This window comes from Talpa occidentalis, unplaced genomic scaffold (assembly GCF_014898055.3).
Source record: "Talpa occidentalis isolate TD23 unplaced genomic scaffold, MPIMG_talOcc4v2.1 talOcc4.2, whole genome shotgun sequence".
NCBI lineage: Eukaryota > Metazoa > Chordata > Mammalia > Eulipotyphla > Talpidae > Talpa > Talpa occidentalis.
This window is the reverse complement of record NW_023602073.1, coordinates 107712069-107735379: the sequence shown is the minus strand read 5'-3', so window position 1 is coordinate 107735379 and position 23311 is coordinate 107712069. Positions and strand designations below refer to the sequence as shown.

The following is a 23311-nucleotide window of genomic DNA, read 5'->3' as shown; positions in this document are numbered from 1 at the left end:
AGAGCTTTGCGGGATAGAGTATTCTTGGTTGGCATCTGTTTTCTTGGAGTCTGTTGACTATGTCCCTCCACTCTCTCCTTGCTGAGGGCAATACCCTTAGTCTTTACCTTGGGAGTGGCCCCATTGTCTAGGTGAGAACACCCAGTATTAGGCTCTGAGGAAGGCTGGAGGTTACAGTTTCATCAGTGCATTTGGTAGTACAAAAGCAGTTGTATTTTTCAAGTCTGTGAATTACCAGATTTTTATTCTATTTAGATTCAACCTGCAGAGAAGAGAGAGCCTTCTTGAGATCTGAGCAGAGATCTGCTTGCAAACTGACTGTCACCTGAGTTAACCTCTCTTTCAGACTTTGCCAAGATTAACAGTTACTAGCACTGGTGATAGTTTTACAGAATGTTTACCATGACATGATAAGAGTCAACATATTATAGTATCTTTGTCCTTAATACCTGTTACCTAACCACTCATTAAGGCATTGTCATATATTTTATGATTTCTATTTTTACTACAGAATTCCACTTCTATATACCAACTGTTGTATTCATAGGGTACAGTCTAAACTGATGAGACCAAAAAAGATCCAAAACTGTAGTAGCTTCAGCAAAGTAGTAGCTCAAATGTCTTCAGTCCACAGCTAGCTCAGAGAGTCTGCCATCTGAAACTCAGAATACCTCTCTGGGTTTCAAATAGCTGTCTCAGCTCTTGCCATCACATCTGTATCCCAGCATGTTTTCATTATACTAAAGGGTATGACTTCTACCAATCAACTCTACTTATATCTCATTGGCCAGAAGTTAATCACATGACTAGTTAGTTTAGAAAATGTGAAACAATTCTTTGAAAGGAGTAAATATTGGTGAGCAGTACTAATTCTCACTACAGGAAAATTATGTTGTTTTTTTAAATTTTTGCCTCGGTAATCAGGATGCTCAGCTCAAAATAAAATTTGTAGCATGTGTGTGTATGTGTGTGGTGTGTGTGTGTGTACTATTATATTTGAAATATTTTTAATGTATTTTTCCTCTCCATAGTCTTGATTTTCTATTTTGATTTTATTAAACTCTTTAAACAAATATACTTTATTGTAAGCTAGTCCTTTTTGGAAAGAGCTGTGGTATAAACAAAGAGTAAATGTAAACATGAATAATGAAAATTCTAAGTTAGAACACTCCCAGGGAACATTCAGCTTCAGTTTCCCATCTATGATGGGCAGTGTTGGTCATCTTAAATAGACCAAGTCCAAACCTCTTTTAATTTGCAGTGTGATGACCTGCCTAATATATTACCTGAAATTCCTTGGCTAAAGACTTATGCCATAGTAAACTATAAATACTCTTGAGAGGAATAATCATTTAAAGTACTATTAGTCATCACTGCTATAGTGAGAATTAGCTAAACAGATTGGTTTCATTGTAATAGCTGCTAAGAAAAGGTAGGACTGGGGAAATGTGATACAAGGCCAGTGAGCCTTCATTCCAGGCAGGATGAGAAACAACAGAAAGGATATAAAGCAGATACTACAAGAGGCCACACAGTATTTGGGTGGTTAAGGCATGCTAGGATAGAGATTTGGGGAGGTGGAGGAGGGACTTGATAATCATTCATTTTTATTGCATAGTACCTGTGCCAGACATCTTTTCAAGGTCTTTCTGTGCGTGTATTACTTCATTTAAAACAGAGGGCCTGGAAGTCAAGCAGGAGAAGAAAGACAATGTGCCTGGAAACTAAATACAACTGCTAACATTGTCTGATACTAGTCAGCAAGAGCTTTCTCAGCCCTGGTCTCCTTTTTTTTTTTTTTTTTAGCCTCCAGGATGTTTATAGTCTAGGTTGTATAAAGAAGAAACTAGACCCAAAGAGGCCTGGTAATATGTAAGTGGCAGAACTGAGATTCCAAGCCATGTTCTCTCCCAGACTCATCAGGTTACGCATCAACCATACCTCCTAATTCCAAATCATTTCGCAAAGTTGGTCTCATATCTAAAAACAAAGTCTAATGATGTTATTAAATGAGAACATGGGGAGATTTTTAGATTAATTATGGAATAACAGGTTTTGGCATGAAAATATCATATATAAGTTACTACAAAAGCTGAGAAAGAACTTTGCTGAGTTCTTAGGCCTCTTGTTTAGGCTGGGCCTGTCTTGTCATTGTTTCCTCCTTAGAGGCCTCACATTTACTCTCCATCTCAAGAGACTTCTTACCTTCAGTCTCTCAACATTTCTAAATCTTGCTCATTCTACGTAAGGAGAAGTCCTCTAAGAATTGTCGCTGAGCCTTGCCAGATGAAGAAAAGCCTATTTCAATGATACCCTCTGTCTCCTAAGGAATGGTAAGCCCTACCTCATTTCTGAATTATACTGCAGCTCTTACAAGTGTACTTACTTGTTTCTCCTCGTGGAATGTGAACTCCTTTACTGTAGGGACCATATTGTAGCCCCAGTGCCAAGAACAGTGCTTGTTCTTTGTAGCCTTCAGTAAACTTGTTAAATTAGACTGAGAGTAGCCCAAGGCCACTGAGCTCATTAGTGGCAAGTGGTTGGTGTAAGAGATGTGACACCCCAATCCTTAGGAAGACCAAGCATGGAATCTTGACCTCATTAGCACCCTGTTCCAACCTAAACTGCCAACTAGCTCTGACTTTCCAAATGTTAACACTATACATCAGCACGTGTGAGCTAAGTATGTGCACACCAAGTATCAACATGGCATATGGATGTGTAGTATATGGAAACTAAACTCATTTCACTCACCAAGTTTACAGGCCTTTTAAACCTCCCGGGTTAGTTTTGAATCAAACCCAGATTTTCTAGTGTTTGAGTTCATTTTCTTTTGGCAAACACATCTTCCTGTTGTTAAGAAGAAAGCCTTTACAAAGATTATTTAAAAGTTTAACTGGTTTCTTGAACATCAGCTAGCTCTTATAATACAGAATTTTAATGGTATGAGTGTAAATGAATGAAAAACACATGGATTAATATCCCCCTAGAATCTTTAGGCTGTTAATAAAAAAAAAAAATAGAGGATGTATTTCAGGGAAAACATAGTTGAGGTTCCATCTAATTCAAATGTTTTAAGGTATTCTATGAATCTAGAGTATGTCTATGCAAGCCTGTGGGACTATCACTTGATTCATGTGTGTCTAAGTGAACTATTTAGTAGCTAGAGCTATCAGGAGGAGAGTGAGACTTTTTAGGCCCTAAGTCCTATTTAAGCAAAATGGCTGCCACTAGAGGTAAGGCATGTCTCTAACTCATAGTTTCTAAGTATTACCCAACTGGCAACCAGGAGGAGCATTCTTTCAAGTTTAGCTCAGTAGTTCTGTGGAGGGTGCTTATTTTGGAGTGCTAGATATGGAGTGACATGGGACACTGAAGTGAAAGGAAAGCAACACAGAGGTCCAACCTGTCTCTTTAATGAAAACTCTTTCATTACAAAACTACTGCCTCATTTGGCACAATTTGAGTATAGGCCAGGAATAGCAGGGTAATTACAGGTCATGATGACCTAGTAGGATTAGTTAGTTTGTATAAACATGTTCCAAGTCCAGCTATGTTTCAGTTAAGCTGCACACAGAGAAAATACCAAAGCTGACCAGCCCTGGTTCAGTGTCACACACTGTTTATTTGTACAAGAGATCCCTAGAAGTCTACTAATCCAGGAGACAGCCATCTTAGGGAATTAATGGAACCCTCTCTGTAGTGGTTATTTTAAAGCTAGATTAAACCAGACCCTTGAGAAAGCAGCATAAAAAGTAATCTCACGTGGAATTTTGCTGTGAAACAAGGAAAGCAGATCTTTGTAAAAAAAAAAAGTGCCTATCACAAATATATATTGATTTCATTTGTTATAGAGGAAGGTGAACCATTAAGTGTTTGGGGTTGTAGTTTGCACATTTAGGTAAGAATGATGTTTACGTAGGGTACACCCTGTGTCTAACCCTCTTTTTTTGCCTGTTGAGAAATAACTGCAGCTCTCCTGGAGATCAAGCAGGCATTCAAGAAGCGCCTTTTGTAGCTTGATGCCTCTACTAGAAACCATAAATGAAAAATACAGTAAGCATTATGAGCACCTCCCGGAGGCCAAGGATTTGTTTGGGGACTGGGTGCATAAATGAAAGTCAAGATTATAATCTATAGAAAACAATATAACATCATTTATGAAAGTTTTTTTTAAGATTTATTTATTTATGCATACAAGAACGGGGTGCAGGCCAGAGTTGGGGGGTTGAGAGGATTCACCAGAGACAGAGTGGGGAGCAGAACAGGCGGGTCTACTGAAACACACTGCTGAGGGGACACCTGGGCGAGACAGGAGAGGTCTGTTATGCCATGTGGGTTAGCTCCCTGGCCAGGTATCAAAGTCATGCTGCAGTGGTTGCAGACAGCTTCATAATGCAGACACTTTATCCCTTGCGCCGCCAGGGAGGCCCTTATTTAGAAAGTTTTAATCTGGGTCCAGAGGGGAGAAGAGGGAAGAGACAGAGATGTAAGCAAAGCATAAACATAAGAGCTAAGTGCTGAAACAGTTAGGGAGCAACTCACTTTGAGGATATAAATAAAGCCTTTCCAGGGGATATAATTTTGAGATAGGTCTTAACGAATGGATTGGAGTTGGGTAGCTGATCAAGATTAGCTGGAAGGACAGATAAATAGGGAGATCATCAGGGCAAAAAAACACAACCAAATAGACTTGGTAGGACTGACTTCCAACTGGTATCATTTGTGTGTCCTATTTAAAGAGTGGTTTGATTTCTGCTTTCCTTACTTCCCCAACACTCTACTTGTTCCTTGTTGCTTTGATTTTTCTCTTGTTTCTCATCTCCTTTGGCAGTCTTGCTTCATTCAAGCACTTATTAACATCTTGTATTTTTCAGCTCTGTATGGACCCTATGAGAAATGTGAGGAGAAAAATCCTATTCTACCTTCTGAGAACATGTTCTCCAAGGCTTGTGTTGGCATGGCCTTCCTGTCCTCATTGAAGTGCTTTGGAAACTGGTTGAGGAGGATAATCCTCTAAACTTTAAAAGCCACCGAATTGATAGTTGATAGTTCAGACTTGTATCAATTAGGAGGTTAGTGAAAATGTCACAAAATGTGCTAGGCATGGAAGTTGGAGTTTTCGATATAAACTGACCTAAAACTCAAGATGGTGCAATATAAATCCTTTCTTTCTTATGACGCACATTTCCCCGGAGGGGCACCACAGCTGATTCATTTATCTTTCATATGTTTTGGGACAAGCATACTTTTCCCAAGATCTGCAACTGTCTATTATAAAAATATCTGCCTAGGGAGATATGCATGTAACCTTTCCAGCACTAACCTCTCCTGAGCTATGAGGATAATAATCCCTAAGAGAGCACTTTAAAAACCTAATATGTGCATGAAGTTTCTCCATACCTCTTTCTTGTCTGTTTTACTGGATGGTCTCACTTATATGTGGAATACAGAGAAACCACACAAAAGATAGAAGAAAAGTCAAAACTAGCAAGCTGACTATAGAACTGAGGCATACAGCAAAGGAAGGGGATGGAGAGGGGACAAAAGAGGGATGGATGAACACAAGGGAATATGTGATGGTTCACAGGTGATATGGTGGCGGGAGAACTAGGGGAAATACACCGATGTAAGAAAAAAATTAATTTAAAAAAGAATAATAGAGATTTTCAATTATGATAAAGACCATTTCACTGAGAATAAAGATATTGTTGAGCTCAACAAATCAAAGAATCAGGACTCAGTACCATTCTTTATCTTTCTTAGAAAGCAGTCTGGAAATTGTTAAAATTCAGAATTTCTTTCTTTCTCATGACTGAATACTACTTCTGTGTGTGTGTGTGTGTGTGTGTGTGTGTGTGTTGGTGTGGCGGTGTATGTAAGAGGGAGAGGAAGCGGGGGAGAGAGAAGAGAGGGAAGGAGATATCTTTATCCATTCATCCATTGATGGACACTAAGATTATCTCCATAAATTGACTGTTATTAGTAATGCTGCAATGAACATGGGACTGCAGATTTCTCTTTGATAGCCTGTTTTTATTTCCTTTGGATATATACCCAGCAGTGGGACCACTAGATCTATTTTCATTATTTTGAGAAACCTCCATAATGTTTTCCATAGTAGCTTCTCGAATTTACATTCCCATAAATTCTCTTTAACTACTGCTTTTGGCAGCTGCCCCGTTGGATTGTCCTTTCATTGTGCTCTTCTTCTAAATCTTAATTTTCTCATCTGAAAGATGGGGATAATACTCACATGTACTAATTTGGGTGTACATTAAATGAGAGAATTAAATGACATATTCTAATAGGACGAGACTAATCACAGTGTCTTTTCATGGCAAGTAATTCATAAATTTGAGCCCCTTCCCCACCATACCACTGCCAACAAATTGCTGTAATACTTCTCCCTTCACTCCAGACCCAACTTCTATGAAATAGTGTAAATTTTCCTGGGGACAGGATTTTGTCTTTCTTTTTGTCATTAATATCTATTTTTTTAAGAGTAGTTTCATATTCACAGCAAAATTCAGCAGGAGGTACAGAGATTCCCGGACATTAACTTCCTCTCCCCATGCATGCATAGCTCCCTCCATGTTCACATCCTTCGCTGGAATGGTATAATTAATGAACCTACGTTGATACATCACAACCATCCAAAGTTTACAGTTTACATTACAACTTATTATTGTGGTATATATTCTGTAGGTTTGGATAAATGTGTAATGACATGTCTAATGAAATATATAATGACATTATGATATTCTTTCTATGGTAACATGTAGAGTATTTCCCCTGCCCTAAAACTCCTCCGTGTTCTCCTAGTCATCCTTTCTCCACTCACTCAAACCCACTGATATTTTTACTGCTTCCAGAGTTTTGCTTTTGTCTTTTCCAGAATGTCTTATCATTGGAATCATAGACTATGTAGCCATTTCAGGTAGTTTTTTTTCACTTAGAAATATGCACTTTAATTTCTTTCATTTATTTTTATGACTTGAGTGCCCATTTCTTTTTAGTGCTGATGATATTCTATTGTCTGGATGAATCACAGTTTATTTATCTATCATGTACTGGAAGCTATCTTGGTTGCTTCCAAGTTGAACAATTATGAATAAAACTGCTATCAACATCTGTGTGTATGGTTTTGTGTAGATTGAAGTTTTCAACTCCTTTGGCTAAATACCAAGGAGCACAATATGATAAAAGTATGCTTAGTTTTACAAGGAACTGCCCAACTGATTTTCAAATTGGCTTTGCATTCCCACCAGCAATGAATGAGGATTCTCCTCTCCAGTATTTGGTGGTGTCAGTGTACTAGATTTTGTTCATTCTAAAAGGTGTAGTGCTATCTCATTATGGGTTTTAGAAACTTTTTTAAACCCCTATGCTTAGCACAACGTGGCATATTCTGGATATAGAGAAGTCACTCAGTAGATGTTTCTTGATTTTTCAAGATGTAGAGGTATGCACACATAAGCATATTGCATATATAATTTTGGCTGTTTTTTTGCATTTATTAGTAATATACATTTATGTGAAAATTAAAGCATCATCTTTAGAAGAAAGATAAGTGATAAAGTATTATTGTCTTGGTTGGCTCAACACTATGAACCATTGGTTCTTACACCTCAGAAATAATTAAACACCTGCGTTCATTGAAATCATATCTATGACCAGCAGGATCTTAGTTCTCAAGGTTCCATCTGGTAGACAAACGTTCCTTCTTCTTAGCAGTAATGATTTTATGTGCTGTGATGGATAAAAAGGGGTCATTTGAAGTGACAGAGACCTGAAATGCTGGTTCCAAGAAATAACGTTGGTAGTTTTTGTTAATTCTTCCTCTGTGGATGGAGTGTAACCCCCACAATTGAGTTTGATATCTAACTCATGCTTTATTTTGTTTTTGTGTTTTTTTTAACTTCATTCTTAACCCATCTATGGAGTACTTTGTGGATTAATGTCATGTTTTGTAAGTACAGAGAATGCTGAGAGATTCAAGTGAGGCTTTAAAAAATTGACAATTTAGTAAATAATATCTCCTAAGCAAAAATATTTAAACTTGACCCTTTTGAATATAAGCATTTTTAGAAAGTAAACTAGTTTGCTAATTCTCAGTGATAATATTATTTATATTACTTGGCTGCTGAAGAGTTATTTCCCTTGTGTCTAAATTCTGAATGGGTTCAAGAGTCTTACCTTAAAGTCAAGATGGGCATGTAAACAGTGAACTCTATACAATATGACCTATACAATAATTTAAATGTGTAAATGATGTTAAGACAACTTAGAAAAAAGTGGTGTTACTGGAAGTGTCAAGGAGAAGTGTCATTGAGGTGAGTCGAGAGAAAGCATTTGGCAGGTAAATGTCCCTGGTATAGAAAGAAGAGAGATTAGTGGAAAAGGAACAAAAAGGAGACTGTGGTCAGTTTATAAGGGGCCTTGAATTTAAACTTTATTTTGCTAACAAAGGAGAGTTTGAGGTAAAAATAGTAAGGGGAAAAGATGGAGAGATTAACAAAGCCATGATGATAGAAGAATGGATTTCAAGACAATGAGAAATTTCTAAAATATTTTAATACAACTGACCTAAACAGTTCTGCCTTTTTAGCATTTTGAACATGTCTTTGTTTACAAGCAATAATGATGGCTGCAGTATGGAGGGAGTTCACATGGAAGAGTGGATGGGGGGTGTCCAACGGGGAGTGTGGTCTGTGATGGTCTGAATGAGAAATGATAAACAGTAGCTTGGATTAGGCAAAAGGGATGACGAGGGGGAAAAGTCACATTCAAGAGAACAGGACTCCATTGTAATTGTGGGTATGAGGAGAAACAGGAAGGAGCTGAGGATAATGTGCAAATGAAGAACACAAGTTATTTAGCACCTAGTTATCAGTGATTTAAAGTAAATGTGAGGGCCTCCCCAGTGGCGCAGCTGTTGAGCACTAGGTTGTGAAGCTGCCCGCAGCCTCTGCAGTGCTGGTTCAAACCCTGGCTGCTCTTCGCGGCCACCGGAGGAGGGTCCCACATGGCGTGCAGACTGCTCCTGCCGCCCGCTGCTCCCCTCAGCAGTGTACTTCGGTCCTACTGCCTGCTCTACTCCCAGCTCTGGCTCTGGTGAATTCTCTCACCCTCCCGCGCTTCTGACTATACCCAGTGCTTGTATAAATAAATAAATAAATCTTTAAAAAAAAAAAAAAACTTAAAAAAAATAAAGTAAATGTGATTTTGAGAAGAACCAAGTACTCTGTTAATTTTCCTTGCAATGTCAAAGGTACCAACTGTGATACTGTGCACACACAGGCCACCTACACATCAGGCTCTCTCCAAAGGTAGGCATGACATGAGCTTCCAGAGTACAGCCTGCTTTACGTATGAATGTTTGATGAGTGACTTACCCTATGAACAAAATTTAGTCCACCTGATTTAATATTATTCTATAGAGAATTTACTTGGCTTGCAGTAAGTCCAGAACCCTGATTCTCCTTCTATATAGAAATTCTTGGTGATTTATTCAGGAAAACAGTGATATCCAAAAAAAGCTAGCATTTAGAACTTTGGAATATAATAGGTTTGGTTGGAGATAGACTCTATAACCTGTGAAAGTTTGAAAACCATTACATTTTCCCTTTCAAGTCACTTCTTTCTTTTACTTTTATTCATAAGGAAGAGTCTATTGTAACTAATTATACATACAATTCTCAGGTATAATCTCCCTTTTAGGGAATGGAGGCATCACACTCCCAGACTTCAAAGTGTACTATAAAGCCATAATCATCAAAACTGCATGGTATTGGAACAAGAACAGACACACAGACCAATAGAATCAAATAGAAAATCCATAAATAAACCCACAGATTTATGGTCAACTAATCTTTGACAAAGGAGCAAAGAATATGCATTGGAGCAAAGAAAGTTTGTTCAATAAATGGTGCTGGGAAAACTGGGTCACTACATGCAAAAGAATGAGGCTTGACTACTACCTCACACCATGCACAAAAACCAATTCAAAATGGATTAAAGAACTAGACATAAGACCTGAAACCATAAAATACATAGAAGGAAATATAGGCAAAACACTACATGATATGCACATCAAAGACATCTTTACAAACACATCACCCAAAGCAGTGATAGTGAAGGCAAAGATCAACAGCTGGGACTACATCAAATTAAAGAGCTTCTGCACAGCAAAAGAAACAATAACCAAAACAAAGAGGAACCCCACCGATTGGGAGAACATTTTTGCACACAACACTAATGATAAAGGACTGATCACAAAAATCTACAAAGAGCAGGTGAGACTCAACAAAAACAAAGAAAATAATCCAGTCAAGAAATGGGCAGAAGAGCTAAAAAGAAACTTCTCTGAAGAGGAAATGCAAATGGCCAACAGGCATATGAAAAAATGTTCAACATCACTGGTAATCAGGGAAATGCAAATCAGAACTACAATGAGATACCATCTTATACCAGTGAGAATGGCACATATTAAAAAAATAAAATTTAGTCCACCTGATTTAATATTATTCTACAGAGAATTTACTTGGCTTGCAATAAGTCCAGAACCCTGTTCTCATTCTATATAGAAATTCAATGTTGGCGAGGCAAACAAATGTTGGCGAGGTTGTGGAGAAAAAGGAACTCTCCTGCACTGTTGGTGGGAACGCAAACTGGTCCAACCACTATGGAGAGCTGTGTGGAGATTTCTGGACCTACTAAACATAGAGCTTCCATATGATCCAGCAATTCCACTCCTAGGTATTTACCCAAAGGACACAAAAACATCAATTCCAAAGAGCACCTGCACCCCTATGTTTATAGCAGCACTATTTACAATAGCTAAGCTTTGGAAACAACCCAAATGCCCAAAAATAGATGACTGGATCAAGAAGATGTGGTACATATACGCCATGGAATATTACTCAGCATTCAAAAAAGATAAATACATGCAATTTGTAGCAACATGGATGGAGCTGGAAGGGATCATGCTCAGCGAAATAAGCCAGAAAGAAAAAGAAAAATACCGGATAGTCTCACTCACAGCAGGAATCTAGAAAATTAAATAAGAGAACAGGAAAAAGAATAACTGTAAGAAAGTAAAAATCAAAATCAACAAACAACTATGAACCAGAGACACTCTATGGGGGGTGGGGGGTGGGGAAAGGAGGGATTGGGGTCAAAATAAGGGGGTTGTAATTGTATGGGGAATATAAAAAATAAAATTTAAATAAAATGTGAAAAGAAAAGCTCCCTTTTATATTTCTTTTTCCCCATCCCAGAAATATCCCCCAAAGCAAATAGTTTATTTTATTTTATTTTTTTTTTATAATAAATTTTATTGTTATATTCCCCATACAATTGCAGCCCCCCCATTCTGACCCCAATCCCTCCCCTCCCGCCCCCGCCCCCAAAAAGTGTCTCTGGTTCATAGTTTTTTGTTGATTTTGATTTTCACTTTCTTATAGTTATTCATTTTCCTGGTCCCTTATTTAAGTTTTCTAGATTCCTGCTATGAGTGAGACCATCCGGTATTTTTCTTTTTCTTTTTGGCTTATTTCGCTGAGCATGATCCCTTCCAGCGCCATCCATGTTGCTGCAAACTGCATGTGTTTATCTTTTTTGAATGCTGAGTAATATTCCATGGTATATATGTACCACATCTTCTTGATCCAGTCATCTATTTTTGGGCATTTGGGTTGTATCCAAAGCTTAGCTATTGTAAACAGTGCTGCTATAAACATAGGGGTGCAGGTGTTCTTTGGAATTGATGTTTCTGTGTCCTTTGGGTAAATACCTAGGAGTGGAATTGCTGGATCATATGGAAGCTCTATGTTTAGTAGGTCCAGAAATCTCCACACAGCTCTCCACAGTGGTTGGACCAGTTTGCACTCCCACCAACAGTGCAGAAGAGTTCGTTTTTCTCCAAACCCTCGCCAGCATTTGTTGTTGCTAGTTTTTTTAATATGTGCCATTCTCACTGGTGTAAGATGGTATCTCATGGTAGTTTTGATTTGCATTTCCCTGATGGCAAGTGATGTTGAACATTTTTTCATATGCCTGTTGGCCATTTGCATTTCCTCTTCAGAGAAGTTTCTTTTTAGCTCTTCTGCCCATTTTTTGACTGGATTATTTTCTTTGTTGTTGCTGAGTCTCATCAGCTCTTTGCAGATTTTTGTGATCAGTCCTTTATCATTAGTGTTGGGTGCAAAAATGTTCTCCCAGTTGGTGGGGTTTCTCTTTCTTTTTGTTATTGTCTCTTTTGCTGTGCAGAAGCTCTTTAATTTGATGTAGTCCCAGCTGTTTATCTTTCTCTTCACTATCACTGCTTTGGGTGATGTGTCTGTAAAGATGTCTTTGATGTGCAAATCACGTAGTGTTTCGCCTATATTTCCTTCTATATATTTTATGGTTTCAGGTCTTATGTCTAGTTCTTTAATCCATTTTGAGTTGATTTTTGTGTATGGTGTGAGGTAGTGGTCAAGCTTCATTCTTTTGCATGTAGCGACCCAGTTTTCCCAGCACCATTTATTGAACAAACTTTCTTTGCTCCAATGCATAGTCTTTGCTCCTTTGTCAAAGATTAGTTGACCATAAATCTGTGGGTTTATTTCTGGATTTTCTATTCGATTCCATTGGTCTGTATGTCTGTTCTTGTTCCAATACCATGCAGTTTTGATGATTATGGCTTTGTAGTATAGTTTGAAGTCTGGGAGTGTAATGCCTCCATTCCCTTCTTTTTTTTTCAGGAGAGCTTTGGCTATTTGGGGTTTTTTGTGATTCCATATGAATTTCATCAATAATTGTTCTATTTCTTTGAAGAATGACATTGAAATTTTGATTGGAATAGCATTGAATCTGTATATTGCTTTTGGAAGAATGGCCATTTTAATAATGTTTATTCTTCCAATCCACGAGCAGGGGATGTCTCTCCATTTCTTTGTGTCTTCTTCTATTTCTTTTAACAGTGTTTTATAGTTTTCTTTGTATAGGTCCTTTACCTCTTTTGTTAGATTGATTCCCAAATATTTGATTTTTTTTGTTTCAATAACAAAAGGGATGGTTTTTTTGATTTCTTCTTCTTCAGATTTATTGTTTGTGTATAGGAAGGCTACTGACTTTTGCGTGTTGATTTTGTATCCTGCCACTTTACTGAACTGATTGATGAGTTGAATTAGCTTTTCTGTGGAGTTTTTGGGGTTCTCTATGTATAATATCATATCGTCTGCAAATAGTGATAGTTTGACTTCTTCTTTTCCTATTTGGATTCCTTGGATGTCTTTCTCTTGTCTTATTGCCCTGGCTAGGACTTCCAGTATTATACTGAAAAGCAGTGGTGAGAGTGGACATCCTTGTCTTGTTCCAGATCTTAATGGAATTGCTTTCAGCTTTTCACCATTGAGAATGATACTGGCTGTTGGCTTGTCATAGATGGCCTTTATGATGTTGAGGTATGTTCCTTGTATCCCAAGAATTTCAAGGGCTTTTATCATGAATGGGTGTTGCACTTTGTCGAAAGCTTTCTCAGCATCTATTGATATTATCATATGGTTTTTATATTTCTTTTTGTTGATGTGTTGGATAACGTTGATTGATTTTCGGATGTTAAACCATCCTTGTGCCCCTGGAATGAATCCTACTTGGTCGTGGTGAATTATCTTATGGATACATTGTTGGATTCTGATGGCTAAAATTTTATTGAGGATTTTTGCATCAGTGTTCATTAGGGAGATTGGCCTGTAGTTTTCCTTTTTTGTGTTGTCCTTGTTCGGTTTTGGTATTAGTGTAATGTTGGCTTCATAGAACGTGTTTGGTATTGTCCCTTCCTTCTCAATTTTTTGGAAGAGTTTGTGAAGGATAGGCACTAATTCGTCTCTGAATGTTTGGTAGAATTCATTTGTAAATCCATCAGGTCCTGGGCTTTTGTTTTTGGGGAGGTTTTTGATTACCATTTCAATTTCGCTAATTGTAATTGGTCTGTTTAGGTGTTCTATTTCTTCTTTATCTAGCTTTGGGTGATTGTAGAGTTGTAGGAATTTGCCCATCTCCTCTAGATTGTTAAACTTGTTTCCATATAACTGTTCATAGTAGTTACTGATTATTCTTTTGATTTCTGCTGTGTCCGTTGATTTCTCCTCTTTCATTGATGATCCTGTTTATTTGTGCTTTCTCCCTTTTTTCCTTTGTGAGCCTGGCTAGGGGTTTGTCTATTTTATTGATTTTTTCAAAGAACCAGCTTTTGGTTTCATTGATCTTTTGGATTTTTTTTAGTTTCAATTTCATTTATTTCTGCTTTGGTTTTTATTATTTCTTTTCTTCTACTGGTTTTGGGGTTTTTTTGTTGTTCTTTTTCTAGATCTTTGAGCTTCGAGATTAGGTTGTTTCTTTGAGTTCTTTCTTGTTTTTTGATGTGAGCTTCTATTGCTATATATTTTCCTCTTATTACTGCTTTTGCTGCATCCCATACATTTAGGATATTGGTGTCCTCCTTGTCGTTCAATTCAAAAAATTTTTTAATTTCTTCTTTGATCTCCTCATTAGTCCAGTGGTCTTCCAGTAGTGTGGTTTTTAATCTCCATGAGGTAGGAAAGTTCCTTGCCTTCTTTTTATGGTTTATTTCTAGTTTGATGCCTTCATGGTCAGAAAAGATGGTTGATATGATTTCAATCTTGGTGTATCTGTTGATGTTTTTCTTGTGCCCCAGTATGTGATCGATCCTGGAGAATGATCCGTGTGCGCTTGAGAAAAATGTGTACTCCGTTTTTTTGGGGTTTAGTGTTCTATAGATGTCTGTTAAGCCCAATTGCTCTAGGTCCTTATTTAGAGCTTTGGTTTCTTTACTTATTTTTTGTCTTGTTGATCTATCCATTGTTGATAGTGGTGTGTTGAAGTCTCCCACTACGTATGTGTTTTCTCTGATGTCTGTTTTCAGAGAGGACAACAGTTGTCTGATATATTTTGGTGCTCCTTCGTTTGGTGAGTATATGTTAATGAGTGTTATTTCTTCTTGAAGTATTGTCCCCTTGATCATAATGTAGTGACCATTGGGGTCTCTTTTTATCTTTTTGAGTTTGAAATCTGTTTTATCTGATATAAGTATAGCTGTTCCTGCTTTCTTTTTTGGTCCATTTGCTTGTAGGATTGTTTTCCATCCTTTAACTTTGAGCCTATTTTTATCTTTTGTAGCTAAATGTGTTTCCTGGAGACAGCAAAAGGTTGGGTTTTGTTTCTTAATCCAGGCTGCAACTCTGTGTCTTTTTATTGAAGAGTTTAGTCCATTTACATTTAGAGTTAAAATATTGATATGTTAATATCTGTATTTGCCATTGTGTTTGTCTTTCCTTTGATTTTATTTATTTATTCTTTTAATAACTTTTTTTTTTTTTGGCCTTCTTTCATTGTTATTCGTCCCTCTGAGGTTCTGGCTTTAGGACTCCTTGTAGTATTTTTTGGAGTGGGGGTTTAGTTGCAATGAAATTCCGGAGTTTCTGTTTGTCTGGGAAGGTCCATATTCTTTCTTCAAAGAGGAAGGAGAGCTTTGCGGGATAGAGTATTCTTGGTTGGCATCTGTTTTCTTGGAGTCTGTTGACTATGTCCCTCCACTCTCTCCTTGCCCGTAGTGTTTCTTCGGAGAAGTCTGATGTCAGCCTGATTGGCTTTCCTTTGAATGTTATCTGTTTCTTCCCTCTTGCCAGCTTCATTATTTTTTCCTTGTCCTGGATTCTAGGGAGCTTTACTATTATGTGTCTTGCTGTATTTTTTCTTTCGTCGTGGAAGTTTGGTGTTCTTCTTGCTTCTTGTATATCAATTTTCAGCTCCTTCTTCACATTTGGGAAGTTCTCTTCAATTATCTCTTTGAATATTTTCTCTGTTCCTACTTCTCTCTCCTCTCCTTCTGGTATTCCTATAACTCTTATATTTCCTTTCCTCATGGAGTCAGATAGTTCCCGAAGTCTTTCTTCATTCTTTTTCCTTCGTACTTCTCTTTCCTTTTCTGTTTTGGTTCTTTTTATTTCTGTGTCTTCAAGAGCACTTATTCGTTCTTCCATTTCATCAATTCTGCTTTCATTGCTTTTCCCAGAATTCTTTAGTTCTTCCACTAATTCTTTGATCTCCTGCATTTCTTTTACTTCCCTCTTTAGGGACTCAATTTCATTCTTCTGATCGTTGATTATTTTTCCCTTATCATTGTTTTCCTTTATGACTTCTGTCAGTTTTTTAATCACGGCAATTTTAAATTCTCTTTCTGGAAGGCTCAGAAGTTCTTCCAAGTTACTGTCGTTGCAATCTGGGGGCTGGTTTTCTTTTTGTGGTGTGCTTTTTCTCTGGAGAGTTGCTAGGTTGCGTGTGGTTCTTCTCCTCCCTACTGTCTGTTTTCTAATTTGCCGTATGCGTTGGGACACTGTGTTGTTGGGACTGGCCGGCATCTTGGGTGGGCTTCTCTGCTCCCCTCTGGTTCCTCCAGGAGTCATCTGTCAGTTTCAAGCAGTCTTTATTGGAGAAAGGTCCCTGTCCTAAAATGCCGATGTGGGGACACACTCCCCTGTGTGCCTGGTCTGCCCCAGCGGTGGGTTCCTGTTCCCCCTCTGGGCTTGGACTGCAGGCCAGAGGGGGTCTGGCGTGGGCGAACTTCCCCTGCTCACCTCTGGCTCCTGAGGAAGCCTTGTGCAGGTAGTCTTTACTGAAGAAATGTCCCTGTTCTAAAATGGTGATGTGGGACACACTCCCTGCGCGTCCAGTCTCAGGCACACTCTTCTGCGCACCTGGTCTGCCCCGGCTGTGGGTGCTCGCTCTCCCTGTGGGCTCAGACTACTTGTTCAGAAGGGGCCCGGTGTGGGCTAACTCCCCAGCTGGCCACTAGCTCCTTCAGGAGCCTGTGCTGGCTTCAAGTCGCTAGGTGGCGCCAGAGATCTCTCCTAGAACCCTTGGGGAGCTGATTTTCCACCCCGTGGGACAGGGAGCAGAGCGGGGATGGTAGGGTACACCTCAACGGCTTTGGGGTGCTGTGTCTGCCTTGTGCCCCACCGTCGTGGGGAACCCACGCCCCTAATTTCGTGCCCCGGGTCTCAGTTCCAAAGTCCTCAGTTCCAGGACGCGGGCTGTAGCCCAGTTCAGTGGCGCGGGAATGGCGCCTTTTGCACCGCTCCCGTGCCTGGACGCCTGGTTCCTGCTCACTCAGGGAGGGACCTTCACCTCAGTGAGGACCTCCGCGCATCTCCCCGCAAGCCTAGGTCGTCTCCCAAGCCTAGGTCGCAGGCGCGGGGACCTGGGCAGCCGCGATCCCAGTCTGCACTTGCTTTTCAAGAGCGCCAAGCGCGCCGCTTTCCCGCGCCAGCTTACCGGCAGCCCGGGCTGTGTGCATGTCTCCCGGGGTCTTTGTTCTTCTCTAATGGCGCCCGGAGCCGTTCGCTCACCGCCGCGGCGAATCCTGCAGGGTTCGCCTCAGCTCCCGTTCACCAAAATAGTTTAGTTTAATTCCTCTAACTACAACATTTCACATCTAAAGAATAAGAAGAAATATTGGGGCATACATTTCTCTGCCAAACTAGCAAATAAATCAGTTGGAAAACCATGCCCTGAGTAGCTCAACTATTGTTAATATTGGGTCAAAGTACAGGAAGAAAATAAGCTCTTGTTCAAATTCTTGCCCTGTTTTGCAGAATCTCTGTTTGGACAGCATATTCAGGGCAAACCCTCTGACTTGGCTTCTATTCCTGTTGGCATGCCATGAGATACTGACTAAGTTGCTTAACTTTTCAGTATAAGCTCTCCTATCTGCATGACACACATCTGATAATGATTATCCTGTCAACAAGCATTTATGAAGCGTCTATTTTCGTGTGCCACTGTGCTAGGTACTACCATACCAAGACACCTACCCATCAACAATATGCTAAAGATCTACGAGATAGCAAAAATAAAAGGTTTTAATGTCCTTGAAGGAATGAAACTGCCAGGTCAAAACACTATGAATTGAAAGGTTGATAAGGGTGAAAAAGGATCTGCCACAGTTTTCATAATTTTTAAATTTGTTTATGATATTGGGGTTGAGGATTAGTCCAGATAGTTAGCATTGCAAAAAGAGATACCCTTTTATGACTAGAATATAAGAATAGGCCATAGGGTCTACAAGAGTGTCAGGATTGTGAAAGCACCTGGATAAATAACTGAAAATTTATCACAAATACTCACCAAAATTTAAATTGAGTAAAAACATTGCATATGAAGAACCTGTGCTATTTTTGCTCCAGTTGTGAGCAGATTAATTCTCTGCGGTCCCTACCCTTCTCTGTGTCCTGGGCAGCTGTATCACAAGGTATCCTTTGCTACTATCTTCTAGCTGAGTTTGGCCAATAGAAGTGCTAGAAGATCAGAGGTTGGAAGGAAATGGTGTCAGAATGTTTCTTCCTGGCTCCCTGTCTTCCTTGGGTAGTTTTGGACAAGAACTCTTATAGGTCCCAGCCAGTTTCAAGTAGCACTATTTCCTCCTCTTGCCATTTAGGCCTAAAAGTGGTAATAGCTTTCCCCTCTTAATGGACTCTGGGTGCCTCACCATCTTTTGTTTGTACCTTTAACTTGCTCACAACTGAGAAAGTAGATATTTATATAAACTGTTTTCACTGTTTTTTTAAGATTTATTTATTTATGCATACAAGAGCTGGGTGTAGGCCAGAGGTGTGGGGGGTGAGAGGATTCATCAGAGACAGAGTGGGGAATAGAACAGGCAGATTGACTGAAATACACTGTTGAGGGGAGCAGGTCTGCTGTGCCATGTGGAATGGCTCCCTGGCAGGCCAGGGATTCAAATTTGTGCTATAGTGACTGTAGATAGCTTCATATTGCTGGGTCTTCACCCCTTGCGCGACTGGGGAGGCCCCTGTTTTAACTATTAACTTCTGGGGTGAATTCTGTTCCTCCCAAGACCATAACTAATGTATGCGTTTTAAAAAAATTTATAAAGTATATAAAGACATTTATATAGACTCTAAGTTATTTTTCACATGAAAAATAAAGTTACCTACATTTTTAATCAACCACCCTACAAGATGACCCTGAGATATTTGGATTTCATTTTTTTGAATCTCTGGAAGATCTCACACAGACACATTAAGATCCTCTGATGAAACCATTTTTAAGCTTAGAACTCATTATGAGAATATCTTAGAAGGGGGTGAGAAACCCCAGAGAATTCTTTGCATGTTGTCCTTTTCCTTTGCGTGGTTGCTGACGTGCATTTTAAGTCAGAAGAAAAAAACATTCATAATTCTGGCTTCTGTTAGGCAATAATGGGTTTCGCAGGTCTGGGGAGAGGATTTTTCTCAAAGCTTAGGGTGTATAGCAATTGGAGAACGCAAGAAATGTCAGCAGTCTGCCATCTGGGAGGACACTCACTCAATCCAGAGTTGACCTTTTGTGACTCATTTTACCTCCCCTCTGAACTAGTAACAAACGTACTACCGAGTGGGGAGCTGTAAATGAGTCCATTTCCTGAAAATAAGATTTTAATGAGACTCTCTAGCTGGTCACACATCAACACAAAATGATAAACTGTTGACTGTTGATCCCTTCCTTGCCACTCATGATGTAAACCCTGGTCCGTGTTCTTAAAACCAGCTAAACTCAACTGTAGTTTACAAAGTCATAATATAAGAGAAAATTAGATTAAAATAAGTCTGTCCCTGGTAGCAGTGAAAGGGACTTTTGCACAAAGCCAAGTTGGACTGGTGTCATGGCAAACACATTTTCCAACTGTCATGCTTCACTTGGCATGCTTTGGCTAACCGACTCTTTCAGGACTTATCATGGGGAATTAGGTAGGTTATAGAAAGGGAATGTCACATTCCAACTTTCTCTCTTGGAAGGTCTACATGGAAAAATATTTGCTTCCTCAGAGTTTGTCTTTGTTCTTTATTTTTAGGTATCGCTAGGTGAGAGAAACCGAAATCACAAACATGACCAGGACCCAGTGGGGAAGAACTGATGAAGAAAGAAATGCAAAGGCAAGTTTGTTTTTTCCCCACAATGCATTGTCTCTTTTTCTCAAGATAAATAAGCCAAGTGTTGTTAGTCTTAATTTATAGGAACAACTTTAAAAGTCCAAATGACCCTTCTCATTTGAAACTTAGACTCTGCTTGCAAAATCTCTTGTTTCTCCTGAGGTTGAAGAAAATGAAGGCTAAGAAGAAATATAAAAAAAAATAAGGTTGTGGGCCTTCCTGGTGGCGCAAGGGGTTAAGCACCACACTATGAAGCAATCTGCAGCCTCTGCAGCATGAGTTCAATCCCCGGCTGGCCAGGGAGCAACCCACATGGCGAAGCAGACTTCTGTCTCGCCCACTGCTCCCGTCAGCAGTGTGTTTCTGTCCATCTGCCTATTCTGTTCCCTGCTTTGTCTCTGGTGAATCCTCTCACCCTCCCACACCTCTGGCCTGTACCCTAATTCTTGTAGAAAAATAAATAAATCTTTTTAAAAAAAGACAAATCAACAAATCAGCACCGAATATGATGTCTGGTATCATAAATGCTAATAACTGGGAGATTCCATACCAAGAATTTATTTACACTGAGAGCCCATCTACTCCTCACAACTCAAGGGGTGGGTTTCTTCTCTTCTGAGAAGACAGATTCGAAGCAGAATGGAACATGTCCAAGTTATCCAAAGTGGAGATGGGGTCAGGTCTCCTTGTCCTCAAAACCCGTAGATACAAGGTGGTTTGTTTTGCTTTACTCTTAGCTTCCTCCCCTGCTATCCTGAAAGGGGCCTCCCCAAAGCTTGCCCTCTTTGATACCTCAGAGCACTTCCTGCATATAGAATTCACTTGACAATAAGCCAAGGATAGCCTTCTGGTAGCTGTCATCTCTCTTCATTTAGACCTGTTACTGAAATATTTTATTTTTCTTCATCTTGATTTTCTTTGGCTTGATCATGATTAAAATTTTTGCCCCCCAACTTTGCTCTAAACTCCTTGAGAACCAGGAACATTGAAAATATTTTTATTTTTATGACTCTCAAGACACTCACATCACACCTGGAACATAATGAACATTTAATATAGAATTTATTTAATTAAATCTCCAGAGGAGGCAGGGCTGGGAATTTACTGAAGGATCTTCATCATTATATCAATTCATAGCTAAGATCTTTGGTCTTAATTTCTCTAGGGCATCTGGTGCTAAGACTTAGAATATTTCTCGTTGTAAATGTGTAGTCTGCTTTATAACACCTGTTTGAAAGTCAAATTAAATTAGTCCAGAGTCTTTTAGAACATCAAGGTACTCTGTGCCATTAAACATCCCTAATTCTGGAAAGGAATACGAAATTAAAAAAAAAAAAAAACAGACTTACTATTTAAGCTGAGAATTTAAAAATCACACACAGAAAATGAAACAGGGCCTAAGAATAAAGTGACTTGCCATTGCAAAACCAGGTTCCCAGAAAACACTTCCTCTACATCGTGTTCAGTGTCCACCGCAGGCTTTGCTGACGATCCTGCAGCGCTGTAGGTCATGCCAATTCTGCTTGCATCAGGACAGGGCTTCTCTTTTACAAGAGTACTCATGCTCAGCGAAATAAGCCAAAAAGAAAAAGAAAAATACTGGATGGTCTCACTCATAGCAGGAATCTAGAAAACTTAAATAAGGGACCAGGAAAATGAATAACTATAAGAAAGTGAAAATCAAAATCAACAAAAAACTATGAACCAGAGACACTTTTAGGGGGGCGGGGGCGGGAGGGGAGGGATTGGGGTCAGAATGGGGGGGCTGCAATTGTATGGGGAATATAAAAATAAAATTTATTATTTAAAAAAAAATAAAGAATATGGTGTTTTGGGTTCACCACATATCCAAAAAAAAAAAAAGAGGACTTGTGTACCCTCACTCACAGAATATCATTCCATTTTCAACGTCAGTGTATTGTCAATGTACTCATATACATTGTCATCTTTTGCTGCAGTTATTACTGATGAGAAACCATAGAGCACAACTTCTGTGTGCACATCCATTGTGTATTTGTGGGGATTGCTGATAACCTGTATGACATCTCTGAAAGCTAACAATAAATTTGTCAGTGTTAAAGACATAGGTGTGAAGTAAAGATACATGATCAAATCATTAGAATTAGGATGGTAGAAGATGAATGAAAATAGTGAGTAAAGTAAGAGAGCGAGTGATTAAATATAGATGATCAGATTTCAGACTCAGGAAGATCATTCACTCAACAAACCTTTAAAAAAAATCCCATTTATTTATTTATTTTTAATTTTTACATCATTGTTCGTTTTTAAACAATATTTAATTCCCCCCCCCCACCAGGTGTAGTCCCCATAGAATTTCCTTCACCAGTGCACCCGTGCACCATCACCTCAGTCCCTTGGGCACTCCAGGTTCTGTGAATAGTGAGATGAAAGGCAGTCCCTTCTAAGAATATTCAAAATATCGAAGTAGAGGTTTTAGGGCAGTGTATTAATTTGTTAGGGCTGCTATAAGAAAATATCACACACTAGGTGGTTTAAACAGGAGAAATTTATATCTCACCGTTTTGGATTCGAGAAATCCATGTTCAAGGTGTCAGCAGGTTTGGCTTCTCCTGAGGTCTCTTTTCTTAGTTTGCACATGGAAACTTCTTGCAGTCACTACTCTGTGTACATTTGTGCATCCCTGTTGTCTCTCCCTTTTGATAAGGATACCAGTCATAGTGGATTAACAACCTCTTTTTAATTTAATCACCTCTTTAAAGACCTCATCTTCAAATATGGTAACTTATATTCTGAGATGGGGATTTCAACACATGAACTGGGGGGGAGGGGGCACAATTTAGCAGGTTTTCCAGGAAGGAGGGAAATCAAAGAGACTTCACAGAACATAAGAGGCACTACTAGGTTTTATAGGATATATAATAACTAGTAACAACTAGTCTGGGTGCACAAATGGAAAAGGGTATGAATAAAGAACTCATTACATGGTGACATTATATACTTTTAAAAACATCTAATCAGTCTAAAAATTCTTCAGTAGTGTATGTCCATATAAAACAGAGAAACAAATAGGAATTTGTGCTGGTAAGAAAAGTATCTAGAAACACTAGTAAGTGTTGGCTTGGGATGGAAGCAGAGTTTAAAGTTTAGTTGAAGTAAGGCAATGATAAATGTGGGGGTATGAGTAAGCTGGGAAAAGAGAAGAGGCAGTGACTAAGAGAGGTCTGACCATCAACCACTGGCTGCCAACCTACTCTTGGGCATCATGTGAGTTCCTCTGGACTCAGCTGCAATTTCATATTATACAGCCTCTTTATATCTCTAACACTAGGGAC

The 23311-nt window shown here is 39.0% G+C and overlaps 1 long non-coding RNA gene across 2 annotated transcripts in view; it reads left to right on the top strand.

Moving 5' to 3' along the window:
* The window catches only part of LOC129146497 (uncharacterized), a 314133-nt gene extending 294138 nt beyond the window's left edge, over positions 1-19995 (top strand). For both annotated transcript variants that reach the window (XR_008553309.1, XR_008553308.1), the window contains one exon: positions 19919-19995. This is a non-coding gene — a long non-coding RNA (uncharacterized LOC129146497). The remainder of the gene's footprint in view (positions 1-19918) is intronic.
* Positions 19996-23311: the final 3316 nt, after the last annotated feature.